Genomic DNA, 16,339 nt, shown 5'->3' with positions numbered 1-16,339 from the left:
TTTTTCTGGATGTAGTCTCTGTTATGGAAGAAAAAAATATAATACTGTTTTAAAAGAGACTTGAGATTTAAAAAAATGCTTTTGAGGAAGAAACTAATTCACAAAATTATTTCACTTGTCTAGATACCCATTTTATAAATGGAAACATTGAAGCAGAAAGGTTATATTGTTAAAGTTTCTTTGTTTTTTTGTTTGTTTTTTGAGACGGAGTCTCGCTCTTTGCCCAGGTTGGAGTATAGTGGCGCGATCTCGGCTCACTGCAACCTCTGCCTCCCGGGTTCAAGCGATTCTTCTGCCTCAGCCTCTGGAGTAGCTGGGACTACAGGTGTGGGCCACCACACCTGGTTAATGTTTTTGTATTTTTAGTAGAGATGGGGTTTCACCATATTGGTCAGGCTGGTCTCAAACTCCTGAACTCATGATCCACCTGCCTCAGCCTCCCAAAGTGCTGGGATTACAGGCGTGAACCACCGTGTCTGGCCGACTTGTTAAAGTTTCTAAAGTTGATTTGTGAATGGAGCAAGAAATTAGAATGTCTTTCTTTCAACGTCAATTCAATATCGAATTCAATACGTTTTGGGTGCTCATCTTCTTTTAAGATCTGTAAGATTGAAATGTTTATGTGCACACTGTAAAAAAGGTTCTGTCTAAAGCCTGAAAAATATTTTTTTTGCAGAGAATTTCTATGTTCATTTCAAACCTTCAGCAGTAGTATGTCTAGAATTATTTTTTCCTTCTCTTTTTTCTTTTTCTTTTTTCCTTTTTTCTTTTGATTAAGATCCTCACTTCTCACAGGGGGAAAAACAGGAAAAGTGAAATTTTATAAAAGGTCAGTTCTGACCTAGGAAGAGGAAAGAAGGTTTTAACATAGAGGAAAACTGAGGCACATCTTTAAAGTAGAGTAGGGGGTTCTCACTACATCATTTTGCTCTAAGTGGACGTAAGGGGGAAAGTTACCAAGTGTTTTCTTGCTTGAACAAAGATAGGTATTTTCTCATGAAGCACTGGAAGGTTTTCTAGTTGAAATGTAATGAGAAAAACAATGACTTCTGCCACTGAATGATTGTTATAAGCCTCAGTACCTTCAATAAAAAGATGCTTCTGTTCAATTTCCAGTCACATCAAATTCTCATTACAAGCAGCTAAATCCCATCTCTCCATGAGCCAGACTGTATCAAAAGTAGCAGATTTATGCATTAAGTTTTGTAACATATACTTACATCCCATATAGCCCAGGTCACAGAGCAAATTCTAGGACCTTTTCCCCTCAGTGAATACCAGGATTGGATGCCAAGCTTCAAGGAGACCAAGAGCAGGAAAGTACTTGTGGCCAAGGTGTCCTTGAAAAATAAGAAAGACATCCTATCGCTGTTCAAAAACAAAATTGTCCAGTTCCCAAGCGCTTGCACAAAATCCACTTTGTGTTAAAGAAAACAAAAGATTTCTGAGAGTTTTATTTAGAATCCATAAGGAAAAAAAGGGAGAGATAATAGGCAAAAAAAGAAAATAAAGTCCCTAGGGTAGAAAACCAACAGGTCTTCTTAATAATTTCCACGCCATTCTCTCTTCTCAAGTTATTTGCAAAATGTTAGATATTGCTACTTTTTTCCAAGGTGGATAAGAAAATCAAACTAAATGCCAGTGTAGTTGAATTTCCCAGATTGACTGTGGAAATCGGGATACAAAGGTGCATATGTCAACAATAAACGCTAGCGTTCAACACACAAACTCTAAGTCAAAGCACCTCTCACCCTACCAGTAAAGAGGCCAAGGGACATGCCCCTAAGATGGCTGTAACTTTAAAGACAGTTCTGCTTAGCAGTGAAGAGTACCTCTACTAGGCAGAAAGATGAACACTGCTTTTACAAAGAAAATAGGCCAACTGATATGACAGAATGAAAGCAGGATTTTGTCAATTTTTTAAGACAGAAAAACTGACAATGAAAGTAAAAAATCAAGGTTACAAAAATGATGTGCTTTCTTATTGGCAACATGTCCAGTGTCATACTTAGAGTCCACAGTTTGCTGTGCCTGAGAATGTTGGCTTCATTTTAAGATGTAACTAAATTCAAGTATTTAATTGAATAGTACATCCTTATCTGTGTTTCTGATAAATAGATGCAAAGGGTTCTCCAGAATAGGCAAATTGAAGGGGAATAAGGTGACAGGGCAGGAAAAGCAGTAGCAACATTTTGTAACAGAATGGTTTGAAGATTAAAATGAAATGAGGCCTATCTATAAGGCAATAGCAGTGATAGAAACAGAAAACTAGAATCCAGTTTATAGTTACATTGTAAATTACAATCATCAATTCATAAGCATTAGAGCCATAGAGTTGATTGCAAAAATGGCCATAAACATTTGAGTACCTCCAATCAAGAACCTGAGTCTATTTGCCCATTCTTGAATTTGGGGTGGTGTTGCGACTTGCTTTGGCTCATAGAAAGTGGCAGAAATGATACTGTCTAGTTCTGAGCATAAGCGTGAAAATAACTTGCAGTTTCTTTCTCACTTCTCCCTCTCCATCTCTTTCTGAGAATCCGCCACCTCCATTTGCTCAAGCCCAAGTCCAGTCTAGCCTTCCAGAGGAAGGTTTATGGCACAACTATGGCTATGACTCTACCCAACAGTCAGCCAATCCCCAGAAGCAGAGCCTTTTCACTGACCAGCAGCTGCCCACAGACACATGGGTTAGTCCAATTGTATCAACAGAAAAACTGCCTAGCTGATTCTAGACCAAATTTCCAACCCACAGGTTTATGAGCCAAACAGTTGTTATTTCAAGCCCCTAAATTTAGTAATGATTTCTCACACAACAAAAGATAGTAGATACAATCCATATAGAAACTTCCCGCAAGTCAGTTAGTTATTAACCCATTTTGCTAAAACTTTACTGAATAGGAACTATGTGCAAGCATGCTAACAAAGCTTATTCATAGTCCTTTGTGGTAACAGAACTCCCTGGTGCGTAATGTGAGGCTTGCAGTTTACCTGGGGAAGCCAGGAAGGCGTGGAGCAGAGAACACCTCCATGAGGACTTAAAATAGATTTGTGAGTGGATCAAGTGAAGTAAGGCGGGACAGTTATGTCAGGCAGAGAAAATGATAAAGGTATAAACAAGTGAAATAGCAAGGCATAAGCAGGGGGGTACAGGAATTTATAGTAGAAAAATGTAGTGCCTTAAGGAGTGGAAAACAAAAAAAAAAGAAACTCAGAAATTAATAGGAACCAGACCATGGAAGACTGGATGCTCCCATAAATATCTTGGATTGAAGTATACTGATAAAGGCCTAGGCCAGTAGTCCTCAAACAGTAGGACACATGAAAATTATCTGAACAGAAATTTTGGGGACTCTCTTACCTGTAAATTAAGACTCAGCAACTTTTTGATGGAGCCCAGACTTTGGGCTTTAAATTTCCAAACTTTACATTTTTAATATGGAATGTCTGATGCAGGTTGTTCATGGATCATACTTTGAAAAATATTACTGTAAGTAATGGGAGGAGTCCAGTAGTGAATTTAAAAAAATGGAGTGACTCAGGCACTCTCATATTATTTTCAGGTCAGGAATTAATCTGATTTTTCTTAAATCAGTCTCTGGTATGGATAAAATGTATAAGATTATAATATAATATGGAATATTACTTAATCTATAGAACATATTCAAATTTCTCCAATTGTTCCACCAATGCTCTTTTTTGGATCAGGATCCAATCCGAAAACACACCTTGCATTTAGTTGTCATATTTCCTTAGTCTCCTTTAATATGAAACAGTTCCTCAGTCTTTCTTCATGTTTTCTGACCTTGACAATTTTCATGAGTACTGGTCAGGTATTCTGGATGCCCTCACATCAATGAGCCCAACAGATTCCCAGACTTTGGTTTCTAAATACCACTCTCCAACATAAGAAAACTATGGCTCTTTGGAGAAACAGCTGAATCCAAGGCTGAAGGAGAAAAAAATAAGATGAGCCTGAAATATTTTGTTCTAGAAAATACAAAAGAGTTGCCGGGCGCGGTGGCTCAAGCCTGTAATCCCAGCACTTTGGGAGGCCGAGACGGGTGGATCACGAGGTCAGGAGATCGAGACCATCCTGGCTAACACGGTGAAACCCCGTCTCTACTAAAAAATACAAAAAAAAAAACTAGCCGGGCGAGGTGGCGGGCGCCTGTAGTCCGGGCTACTTGGGAGGCTGAGGCAGGAGAATGGCGTGAACCCGGGAGGCGGAGCTTGCAGTGAGCTGAGATCCGGCCACAGCACTCCAGCCTGGGTGACAGAGCGAGACTCCGTCTCAAAAAAAAAAAAAAAAAAGAAAAAGAAAATACAAAAGAGTTAAAAAAGAAAGAATAGGCACATTTCAAAAAGACAAAGTAGCCAACTTGATTGGTGATCCTAAAGGTCAAATATGGAAACACTGAATAACAAAATAAATCTTGATCATAATGGATTATAACCCATAGAATAACATAAGGATTCATGTGTCTGTACTAACATAAATAAGTGAACAAATGAATGAATGAATGCATGAATAAATAAATAAAGGAGAAAAGAAAACTTTCCCTTACTATAAAACTACAACTTGTATCTAAGTTAAGGAATTGCTGAACCAGAAAATTACTATTTGGCAAACACCACAGTAATAGTTGTTTCAGGCAAGAATCATTAATGGATGCTAAAATTAGTGGCAAAGGTGTGATAAATTACAGGATATTTAAATTCTCTCAAATTATTTCCCCATGAGACACTTACAGAGTACAAAGAAATATAGTGCCTTTGTAGGGAAGAAATCTGGCAAATGCCACCCTCCCCAAGGGATCAAAGTTAACATTTTCAGTAATGGAATAAATTGACATCAAGAGTCTTTGGATAAGATATGTTGAGAAGGTCACAACCTCACTTTTTGGTATCCTTGCCAAAAATGCAAAACTGAATTTAAATATGAAAAAAATCAGAGAAAGTGCATCGATTGTCAGAGCCTCATCGACCTAGTATAAGAGACACACCAAGGTATGTATACTCATATGTGTTAGAGGCACTTTCAGTTTGGCCTTCATTCAGTTCACAAAAAGAGATCCATTTAAAGACTTTTAAGAAGAAAAAATGACAGGATGAAAACTGTGCCTCAAGGAGATTAAACTGGCAGCAGAAGGTAGTATACAAAATGAAGGGGGTGGAAATGAAAGCTGTGGAAGGCATTGATGCCTGTAAGTGATCTATTACATTATTTCAGGCACATAGTCATAATAATCTCAACCAGGGTAATGACCATAGAAATGGAGAAAAGAAAAGTGAACACAGAAATAAGATGAAGAATAATGAAAATTATTTTTGCACTCATTGAATGTGAAGGAGATGTAAAAGGAGGGGAAAAAAGATTCTTATTTACTAAACTGGGCACCTGGGTGTCTATGCAGAAGGTGAGTCAATGGAAGGAGAAGGAATGTGATCCTTTCAAAGAAGGGAGTTCTGTTTTAGGCAGATATTTGAAGGTATTATTGAGATATCCTAAACAGAATGTCTAGCAGGCAGCAGAAAAGGTGAGATTGCTATCTGGGACACAGGGATAACACATAGGAATGACTGCGTTATTTGATGTGACACTTGGTTTACAGAGAATATGTAACTTTTCCAGTGTTACAAAGCCAGTAAAAGGCAGAATCAGTATTTAAACCCCACTTCTAGGTTCAGAAGTTTCTTTGGCCCATATAATGTTCTATGTGTACTGGGACTCTCCAAGAGGTTAAAAAGAACTGTAAACCTCTATTACTATCAGTTTCTAAGTACACAATTAGACTTATGTGCAAAGTTATAACCAGCTCATTTTTTTAAAAAAAGCAAAAGAATAAGTGAAGCTCTCTTTTCATCTGTGAGTTCCATTGGGCTTTCTATAGAAGGACTATGTTCAGAGTCTTGTAAGGTTTTTGATAGTCACGTGATTGATTGTCAGAGCCCGGTCATCTCAGAGACCGTCCCCTCAAACGCTATCCTTTTACAGATCAGGTATCTGATCCTGCACATTCAAATATTTATATATAGGTTAGATGGGAAAGACATTGTTATAAGTAATTTAATTTTCACTAGGTCTCTCAGCCTATTTTAAGAGCAGTCAGGAGCTAGAGATTTCAGTCTTCATTTCCTATATAAATTGGCAAAAGTGTTGCATTCTGAATAACTACACTGTAGAAGTACATCGTCTTTTGAATTAACTCGAATCCATACACAGCAACACAACTGAGGTTAGCTCAGAGGGTGGGCCGTTGATCCATCACCTCACACCCTGGGTCAGAGGGCATAGCTGCCCCGACAGGAAAGGAGGGACAGGGCAGATGTTGCTGATCGCTAACTACAACTAGTCACTCTTCTAGTAGTTCCCTCCCAGTGGGTGCTGAAAGTTGTTCTTTAGCTCGTCATCTCCCCCTTCAGCCTTCTGATAAAAGAAGATGATGAAGTTAAAAGAAGCAGGGAGGCTCAGCCCCTCTGTAGAAAAGGTAGAATGAAAAAGAAAAATATCTCTCATTTTAGGTAATACATGAGAATGTTGAATAGATATATGCTGAAATAAGTAAGTTTATCTCAATAAATATTTTTTCTTATTTCTGATACCTGTAATAACCATGAAATAGATAGATACATATTGGAAAAAGTACACTTTAAAAAGCGTATCTCCTACATAAACACAGCACTTTGTAAATGACTACAGTCAAAGTAATCACATTCTTAAATAATTCTCTAACTGTAGTTCATTACATACTCTAAGGAAGGTTTCCATTATTGCTCTTTATTTACTTATGCTCCTGTAAAAGAATAAGAAAAAAAGAAAACCATTTCCAATTCAAGTAGTCTCAAAGCATACTCTAGCTTCTTGCAATTAAAACACAAATTTACCTAAGACATTGGTTGGCTCAAACAATCATATTTTCCAAATAGTTCATGAGATTTGTTAATAAGAGTTGAATGCTTTGGAACAGAGCAAGGCTTCAATTAAAGGATTACAGTTCCAGAGCTAAACTGGGAGAGACCGTGAGCTCAAGGCTGAAACTTTTCCCTCTGCATTCTTTCCCTCTGATTCTAGTTTGACTTTGATTATTCTTTCCCCTTTTCCTTTCTTATTTTATTTTATTGTTTTTCTATTTGCTGCTGAACAGAACTATAAATTACAGGGAGAAAGAACAGTCTGATCTTACCAAGGAAGTTCTTTTTCTCAAGTCGTTTCTTTCATTTTCAAGGTGTTTCCCAACTCTGGCCTTACTTTGTAAGACCTGAAGCTTCGTCACTTCTGGTGACTTACCAAGGTCCAAAGTCTGCCACAGAACTACCTGAATACTTGAATCACCCAGAAATCGGCTTGCTGGCATGGAACTCTTCCTGTTTTCCCTCATATACAAATAAGATTTAGAAATGTTTAAGCAACAATTAAATGAATAATAAGGAAAAGATTTAGATATCAGACTTCATTGTTATCATCACAATTTCCTTATTCACTTTCCTTTATATCATATACGTATCTAAGTATCCCTAAGAAGTTAATGAAACCTGAGTACTTAACGTATTTTTCCAAAAATATCCAAATTAGAAAAGTGACAAGTCTCAAAAAAAAGTCTCTTTGCCATCATTGATATATTAAGAGCAGAAAAAAATACATTAATAATCCTGTTAGATAATCACGGATATAATTAACAGCTATGAAGATGATATTACTTGATAGGATATACTTCAAAATACAATTTAGCACCACTCAGGCTTGAAGCAGAATTGCTTCTCTGTTGGAAAAAGTATCAAATAAATATTTTTAACTTCTCAGTAGGTGACAATTTAGTAGCTCAGAGAAATATTTTATAGGCATATGGAACAAATTAGTATGGTAATTGCAAATGGATTATTAATACCAACAAGTCATAAGACTTAACCTTTTCAAATGTAACTGCTGAGACTAGAATTTAAACTAAACATTGTGATGTTTACCTAAAATGTTTTAGATAAATCAGAGATAAGATTGATGAATTACTTAAATATACCATGTAAATTTTTAGCCTGTATAAATAATAATGGGAAATAATATTTGCCACATTGCACCCAATTGTACACACATACACAGACTGTCTTTCTGCCTTACAAATTCTAGATGGCCGCTGGATGGCAAGAAGAAAGGGGAAAACTACATAGCCTTCCTTTATCTTAATTTTGGCCTTGTATTTAGGAAAGGTGAAGGATAATTCTGTCCATTGTTTGTTCAATGTCATAGGTTTGTAGAACAGACAATATCAGTTTCTCAGCAATGCTACACCATTTATTACCATCACAGCAGAGCCAATTTCCTAATGAAAACATTATTAGAAAAAAGTCCTTCTTATGTAGCACTGTAAACCATCTGCCATGTTCAAGTTGTAAAATATATAGCAAACTCAAAAAGAAAAAAAGTAGAAACAAAAGTTCTTGGCATAATCTCAGCATCTAAGAAATATAATATAAAAATATCACATTACTGGAAACCAGTACACAAAAATGAAAAGCAAATGAACAACAAAGTATCTACCACTGCAAATATACATGGAATTTTTTTTTTTTTTTTTTTTGCTAAAAACAACATATTCCTCTCTATGTTGAAATATGTTTCTACCCCACAAAGGAGTGGTTTACTTGCTTTTGCTTATTAACAGTCAACCATGTAGTGCTAAGTGTGTGCCAAGCCTGTTCTAAGTGTTTTATAAAGGTTAAATCACTGAATTTGCATAACAAACATGCTTATGAGGTGAACTCTGTTATCATGACTACTTTATAGAAGGGAGAAACTAGGCAAAAGAGACAGGACTGAAACTCAGGCAGTCTCTAACGGGATCTCTACCATTAACACCATGTACACTGGTGATTAGCTCCTTTCCCTGCAATGTAGTTGTAAAAATTTCTCTAAGGTATAGATAACTCAAAATTGAGGATTATATTCTAAGAAGATTCATTTCAATGTAAAAGTTATCACTAACATCCAAATTTGCATTCTGATAGCTCATTGAATCTGTGCTTTCTTCCCTGAAAAACTTTCATATAAAACAAAAGTCCACATAAAAATTGAAGGATGCTTTCCTCTTACCACTGACAAAGAATACAGTGATTAGATACATTAAAAATTCATATACTTAACAAATGCCATCTCTCATACATAAATTTTCTGTGTTACAAAATACATAGGTAATAAAATAAAATCAACATTATTTTTCTTCCATTCCTCCGCCAATAAAATTTATTGCCTTAGTTGAGTAGCTAGGTGCAAGAATCAACAAGAACGCCTCTTCCAAAATGCAGGAAGTAGGGAATAAATAAAACTAAAGAGAAAAATTAGTTTGTGCTTCCCTATTGAGAATAACAATACATACTTAAGAAGTCACATCATTTTTCAGTGTCTATGAACCAATAGAAATAAACTAATATTGCTTCTTTATGTATTTCATTTCATACTCAATAATAAAGTGAGTTTCAATGACACTAACAATATGTTCTCTTGCTAAACAACCATATCCCAAGAGCTTCATATTCTTCCTCTTTTTAAAAAATCCCTGAACAATCATTTGAAAATTAACTTACAGCTCTTATTACACTTGTTCCTAGAGCCACTGAAAATTTTCAGCACATTATAAAAATTAAGTAATATTTTACTGTATTTTTTTCCATTGGGAAGTAATAGGGGTAACATTTCTTAAAGTGTTTTAATTGGGTGGGGGAGTAATAAAATACAAATTGAAAGTTTAAAAAAATAATTTTTAGTTAATTTGAGTGGGAAGATAATACCCTACAATTGACTATAAGCTACATGAAGGCATGATCTGATTTGATTCTGAACTTGATAGGAAACCTAACACCCAGAAGATGCTCTATAATTAAGCCATTTAAACTATATTTAAAGAAGAATAAAAAATTCATTAACAATTTTTAAACAATCTAAGTCATTTTAGTTGTTTTTTTCATATAACAAAATTCTTTTACAAACCTCAGATGAACTCAGAATCATAGATTTCACCACCCATTGCATACTTGTAGCACACCCAACCCAAATGTTAATGAATTTTACTTCCCTTCTCCTTTCACATCAAGTCTAATTTCTTTTCTGCTACATCTCATCAACCCCCCTTTCACCCCTAAAGAAAGACATATTAATATTTTACCCTATAAAAACCCAAAGTCTACCATCAGACCTTCTTTCTTATTCTATGGTTGCATCTTATAATTGCCTTGCTGTTTTTCTCCCTGGTTCCCATGAAAAAGTATCCTTTTGTGACCCTGCCCCTACCTCATGAAATTACCCTTTCATGAGACTATCCCAAAGATTTCCAGGAGTCCTCACTCAATTTTTTGCTGTTTCTCAAACAAACAAACAAACAAACAAAAAAGACAGAGCATGGAGTGGGGCAGAGGGTGAAGAGGGAAAAGAGGAAGGGGGCCTTGGCACCCCCAGAAAAGCTTCCAATCCACACAGCTCCTGCCTTCTTCATTTTTCTCTTCTCTTCCTCCCACTCATTTTTAATCTGGATCGCACACCTTGACTTATAACCCCAGCAACCTAGTTATCCTGAGCAATTTAAAATTTTTTTTAAAATTTGTATAAAGATGTACAACTTGATGTTTTGATATACATGTATACAGTGAAATGATTACTGTAGTCAAGCAAATTAACCTATCCATTAACTTCCATTTAATTTGGTTATTCGAAAGAAGTCAGCTAATCATTATTCACATATACTGATTAACATTTATCCTTAAAGTAGGCCAGTAATTATTATATATAATCATAAATGCTGGAGAAACTTTGTTCTGAGTTTCACTTAATAACAATAGTTTATTCTTACTACATGTGCTCAGTCTTTATAAACTCTTGCATAAGTGGCATAATTATCTCCTTGCAATAAAAAAGCAAAAAATTATATTATTTCATATCCATCTATAGACTGGAAACGTTGACCCAACAAGTGAAAAAGTAAGTTTTGCTAGCAATTATGGAATTAAATAAAATGATATTTTGAGGGTTTTGGCAAGGAATGGCAAAGAGTCAATTTGAATCAGATTATTCCAAAAGGAAATAGAGCACCAGGTATTTATTTTTTTAAGACCCATATTTTAGCCAACTGGTATTTTTGAAGGCTATGTTGTTATTCAGTATTTAATAGTGCCTGATATATAGAAAGCACTCAGTAAGTATTTGCAAATTAAATAAATCAGTGAATAAATGAATGAATTGCTTTTTTGGTTTGTACCAGGGCTACTAAAGTATGTTTGTGAATATTTTGCCACTTTTTCCATTCTTCAGTTGCGTATTGTTGCTCCATAGACAGTCAATGCTAAAGATTCATTTTCTTGGATTGTCTGTAATAGGTTTCATTACTTTTATCTTCTCTTTCCAAAGCCTTTTGTGTCTTTGAAGATTGCTTGTCATACTGCTCTGTTGTTGAATTCAATTAAGCCTATAAAGCTTTGTACAACTGGCATGTAAAACTATGAAATTCTGCTCAACAGCTAAAGTGAAAGGGTATGATTTTACCTCAAGTATCCTGAGAAGTGCTGAGTATTGGCACATTTGTGTCCCCCGCAGAAACAACCTGAGAACAAGGTGTACCGGTGGAGAGAGCTGTGGGATATCTACATTCCTGAATGCTTCTCCAGTAAGAAGTGAGAAGTTACACTGACACTGGTGTAGTAGTCTCTTAAGGATACTGACGAGTTGGTGGGAAGTTGGAAAGACACCAAATACAACCACAACATTGCTTCTAACAATCACAACACTATATTTTGACAAAAGCACAAATCAGTGAGAAATTTGCATGTTATTATTTATAGAAAATGACTCTGATTCTCAGTTTGTATTAGAATTAGAATGGATAGAGAGAAATGAACACGAATTTAGTGATCTGAAATTTTTCAGAAAACAGAATTTTTTTTCTGAGTGAGAATGCTCCCAGATAAAAGATAATAAGTTAATGATGTCTTATTAACTCTTTGATTAGAACCTTACATTCTCAGTACCCCTCTTTAATTGTACAATGTGAGAAAAATAATAATTACCTTCCATGTTTAGGAGTACCATGGTTGAGATTCAGTAAATATTCAATGAATAGCTAACAAGCATTAAATAGGTACTAGATAGATGTGAATACATATACATATATATGCTTTTATATATTATAGATAAATATATATGTATAAACACATAAATATATATCCTTCTATCCCTACAATTCTCTTGTACGTATTACAATAGTTCTTTACAGAACTACCTAAGACTGAGTAATTTATGAAGAAAACAGGTTTAATTGATTCATATTTCCACAGGCTACAGCAAGCATGGCTGGGAGACCTTGGGAAACTTATAATCATGGCAGAGCAGTGAAGGGGAAGCGAGGACATCTTACCATGGCAGAGCAGAGGACAGAGAGAGTGAGAGAGAGAGAGAGCTAAGAGGGAACGTGCCATACACCTTTAAACAACCATATCTCACTATCACAAGAACAGCAAGGGGGCAATCACCCCCGTGATCCATTCACTTCCCACCAGGTCCCTCACCCAACACTGGACATGAGATTTGGGTGAGACACAGAGCCAAGTCACATCATGGCACTTTGTGCTACCCAGTTCCTTTATTCTTTTAAAAAACCCCTTCCCTCTCTTCCATACTCAAAGACCCACAACCATTTGGGTCTTGCATTCATATCAGAGACATAAAATAGTACAGCAGGAAGAGGAGAATTTTGTTCTTGAGTCAGAATATCATGGTTTTCTAGCTCATAGAAGAAAATTCATAAAATCAATCATATACCTGGCTCAGAGATAAGTTATCTCTATTGCCTATTTCTAAATCTTACTGTGCTAAAATAGAGTATCTGTCAGCTTCCCACCCTCAAGTTGCATTTTTAGAAACTTTCATCTATTACCTTTGGGCTGGGCCATATTAGTTTGGTAAAAGGATGCAGGTGCATGGTGGGGAATTAGCACATCATTAGAGGTTCCTTGTGCTAAATCACACATTGACCAAGTTTAGCTTAAGCACAGTCACCAAAAACATCACTGAATACATTCCCCAATATTGGATTACTGCCACCACTGCCTGTTTTCCTGACTTTATTCTCTTCCTCATCAAATCTACCTTGTATTCCATTGACAGTTTACATTCTCCAATCTTCTCATATCTCTCTACTTAAAACTTCTTGGCTACTTATATATCTATTTATTTGCATAGAATTCTATAATATACAAATTACTTTATTATATATATTATTTTACTTGATTGTCTGAAATAAAATGATGGGGAAATATGACATTATCCACAACAGAGGTCAAAGGGTAAAAAGTACCACTGCTAAAATTCTAACTCAAACCATTTAACTCTTGGACTGTTGCATTCATCAACACCAAAAGCCTTAATAAGACTATCAAGACATTACAAAATTTGGACTCATCCATTTCCAACATTATATCCAGCTGTTTCCAGCTAAGTTTTCCACTCCAGTAAAGCTAGTCTTCCACAGTTACAAACTCATGGAGGGAACTGGTTTCCTCCTCTATACTCTAATCTCAACATGGAATATTCTTCAGCCTCCTTACTCTGTCTCCTGAACTAAAATCTCTGACAATCCTCTGTCTGCTTAAGGTCTAATTAAAATCCCTCACTCCCTCCAAGTTTCCTCACACTGCTACAACCCATCATGGTCTCTCTTCCTTCAGAATTCTGTGCAGTTATTTTCTCTCTCATGTGGGCATTATGACTAGGCCCTACTAACATTAAATGCTGTCTTGAGTCACTTTCAGCCTTACCCTGGCCAGAGAAAGTTACTTGAAGCTTACAGAGTGAGTTTCCCCTGAAACCCCATGTTATCATGTCACTTTCTGTTATGCTGTCACTGGGGGACAGAAAATTACCAATGTATCAACAGAATACTTTTCAAAATTGTCAGAATTGAATATAACTATCTTCTCCTCAATAAAGTTTCCCTGACTCTTTTAGTAAGAATTCAACAAGTTTTCTCATATCGCCATAATAACTAGTACATGCTTCTTATACAGCACTTACTTCAACATGCTACCCTACCTTTGTTTGTTTGTTTATACAGTGGTACCCTGCCTTCAGCTGCATAGCTCCCTAAAGGGAAGGCAGGTAACACTCATTGTGACCAACTATGAATGAAGACTCAAATAGGCAGGCCTCAGTGCATGTTTATTATGTGGCTGGGTGAAGGAATGCCTGGATGAATGAATGAATGAAAATGTAGGTTTAGTTGAAACCAGAACAGTTTCCCTAAATAACATTTCGCTAGCACTGAGCATCTCGAGCTATCCAACAAGAGCACTGTTAATCCTTAAACTGGCTGAACTGATTTTCAATTCTTATAAAGAGCAAAAGAAGGAAAATTTACCATGAAATAAGGTTGCCCTTAGAAAATGTTAACCATGTTATTCGGCTCTGAGTTTAGTCCCAAATCCCGTTTGATACATATTGCAGTGAAATCGTGATGAGAGGCCAAACAAAAGGAAAAAAAGAAAAAAAAGGGGGGATGGGGAATGAAGAACAAAAGTTTCCATTGGACAGAAAGAATAGATGAACTCACTCAATAAAAGAAATCAAAACAAGAGTCACAGAAATGTTTTTTCAAACTACAGAGAATTTTTGAAGACCTGTTGTCATTTTACAGATGAGAAGACTGAGGTCCAGGGTGGGTTGTGAGTTGACAAAGATTAATTAGCTAATTCTATAAGCCTTCTACTTTCTCCACCATACCTTACTATCTGTCTGATATATTTCTGTTGCTGCTATATCATGAATTTAAAAGTTCTACAAGGAAGACAATAATAATGTAAACACCTCTGAGTTCCTCATTCCTCATCAATACGATTAAATAATCAGAATAGGTAGTTCACAAAGCCTTTGTCAGTATTAAATGAGATAATGAGATGAGTGTAAAGTGCTTAGGATAGGGTTGGCATACTGAAAACACTGAATATTACTATTACTGGCTAGTATCATCTGCTTCAATTTCATGCCCATGTCAATATAGATCGTCCTGAAAAGCTGACATGAAATCAGAACTAGTACAAATATGACATATACAATGCCATGTCACAAAAAAGAAACTATGATAATTACACTCTACCATTACACCCTTTTTACCCTCTGGTTACTGTAAATATTACCTACCTACTCAAGTAACTCAAGGTTCTATGTGCAAAATCACATATTGTCTGTGCTCAGGTTATACTTAAGAGATTGAATTCCCACCTGTGCCCTTTCATAGCTGATACAAATACACCATGTTGTAGGGTCCACGTTCAAATGCATTTTAACTAGCCTAGATATCTTTGTTGATTTCCCAATAGCCCACCTGTAACACTGCTGTATTTCCACTCAATATCTGCCTGGGGCTAATTCATTTATTTAGTAAATATTTATTGAGCTTCTGATATGCACCAAATATTTACTTGGTGCTGGGATATGGCAGTGAAAAAAGCAGGGAAACATTCCTGATCTAGTAGAATTGCATTCTAGTAGAGGAATGTTCCAGAATCGTAAAGGGCAGAAATAAAAGTGTTTATTCTTTGGAAATGGTGTCTACTAATCCCAAAGTACAACTTCACTTACCTTTCAAGAACAGGTATTTTTTAAATAAAAAGTTGCCTTTTACCTCAACATGATGCAATCTACCTGGTAAGATCATAGGCATGTCTTTCTACATTATGACCAATTGTTTTTCCTAACATGCTTTTTAACTTCCTTCTCTGCACCATGGATTCCACTTGAAAATAATATATAAAAAATGTAGTATGAGAAATATCTATTGACAATGGAGATAATAATTATGGATAACTTAAAGTAGAAATACCAACACCATAAAAGAAAATCATATAATCATATCACCAAGGGGGGAAAAAAAAGTCATTTATAAGGCCCTTTCACTCACACCTTTTAAACCAAAAGCACACCTGTAGTTTGCAATGACACTCAAGCATTTGCACTACAACCTATCATCTGATCCCTCTACACCCACTACAATACACATATCAAACCCAAATCTAGAATGTTTAAATACAAGGAACAGTTCAAACATAATGGTATTTAACACACCTTCCAGATATCAGCAGAATGTGCTACATTTTCCATGGTAAGGTTTATGCTGTTTGTAAACATTTTATTTAAAAAGCTATAAAGAAACTAGTAACTTGTAATAAGAGTGATGTGTCCACATCCACACACACATAGGCATGTAAACATAAATATGTACATTTATTATAAATCTTACAGATACAGAGGTAGCACATAATTTACAAGTAATAAAGTATCCAATAGTCTATTAAATTTCACATAGTC

General features: G+C 35.8%; 1 protein-coding gene across 5 annotated transcripts in view; it reads right to left on the bottom strand.

Moving 5' to 3' along the window:
• LOC105493295 (inositol polyphosphate-4-phosphatase type II B) overlaps positions 1–16,339 on the bottom strand; it is an 822,839-nt gene that overhangs the window by 535,843 nt on the left and 270,657 nt on the right. The window contains exon 1 of one of the 5 annotated variants that reach the window (XM_011760837.3): positions 7,188–7,209. The exons of the other annotated variants lie outside the window; for them this stretch is intronic. The gene's annotated coding sequence lies outside the window, so the exon portion shown is untranslated. Of the gene's footprint in view, positions 1–7,187; positions 7,210–16,339 lie in introns of those variants that run through there. 5 annotated transcript variants of the gene reach the window in all.

The sequence above is a fragment of the Macaca nemestrina genome, chromosome 3, assembly GCF_043159975.1.
Source record: "Macaca nemestrina isolate mMacNem1 chromosome 3, mMacNem.hap1, whole genome shotgun sequence".
Lineage (NCBI taxonomy): Eukaryota > Metazoa > Chordata > Mammalia > Primates > Cercopithecidae > Macaca > Macaca nemestrina.
The sequence above is the reverse complement of the archived record's forward strand: the minus strand, read 5'-3'. Positions and strand labels throughout refer to the sequence as shown.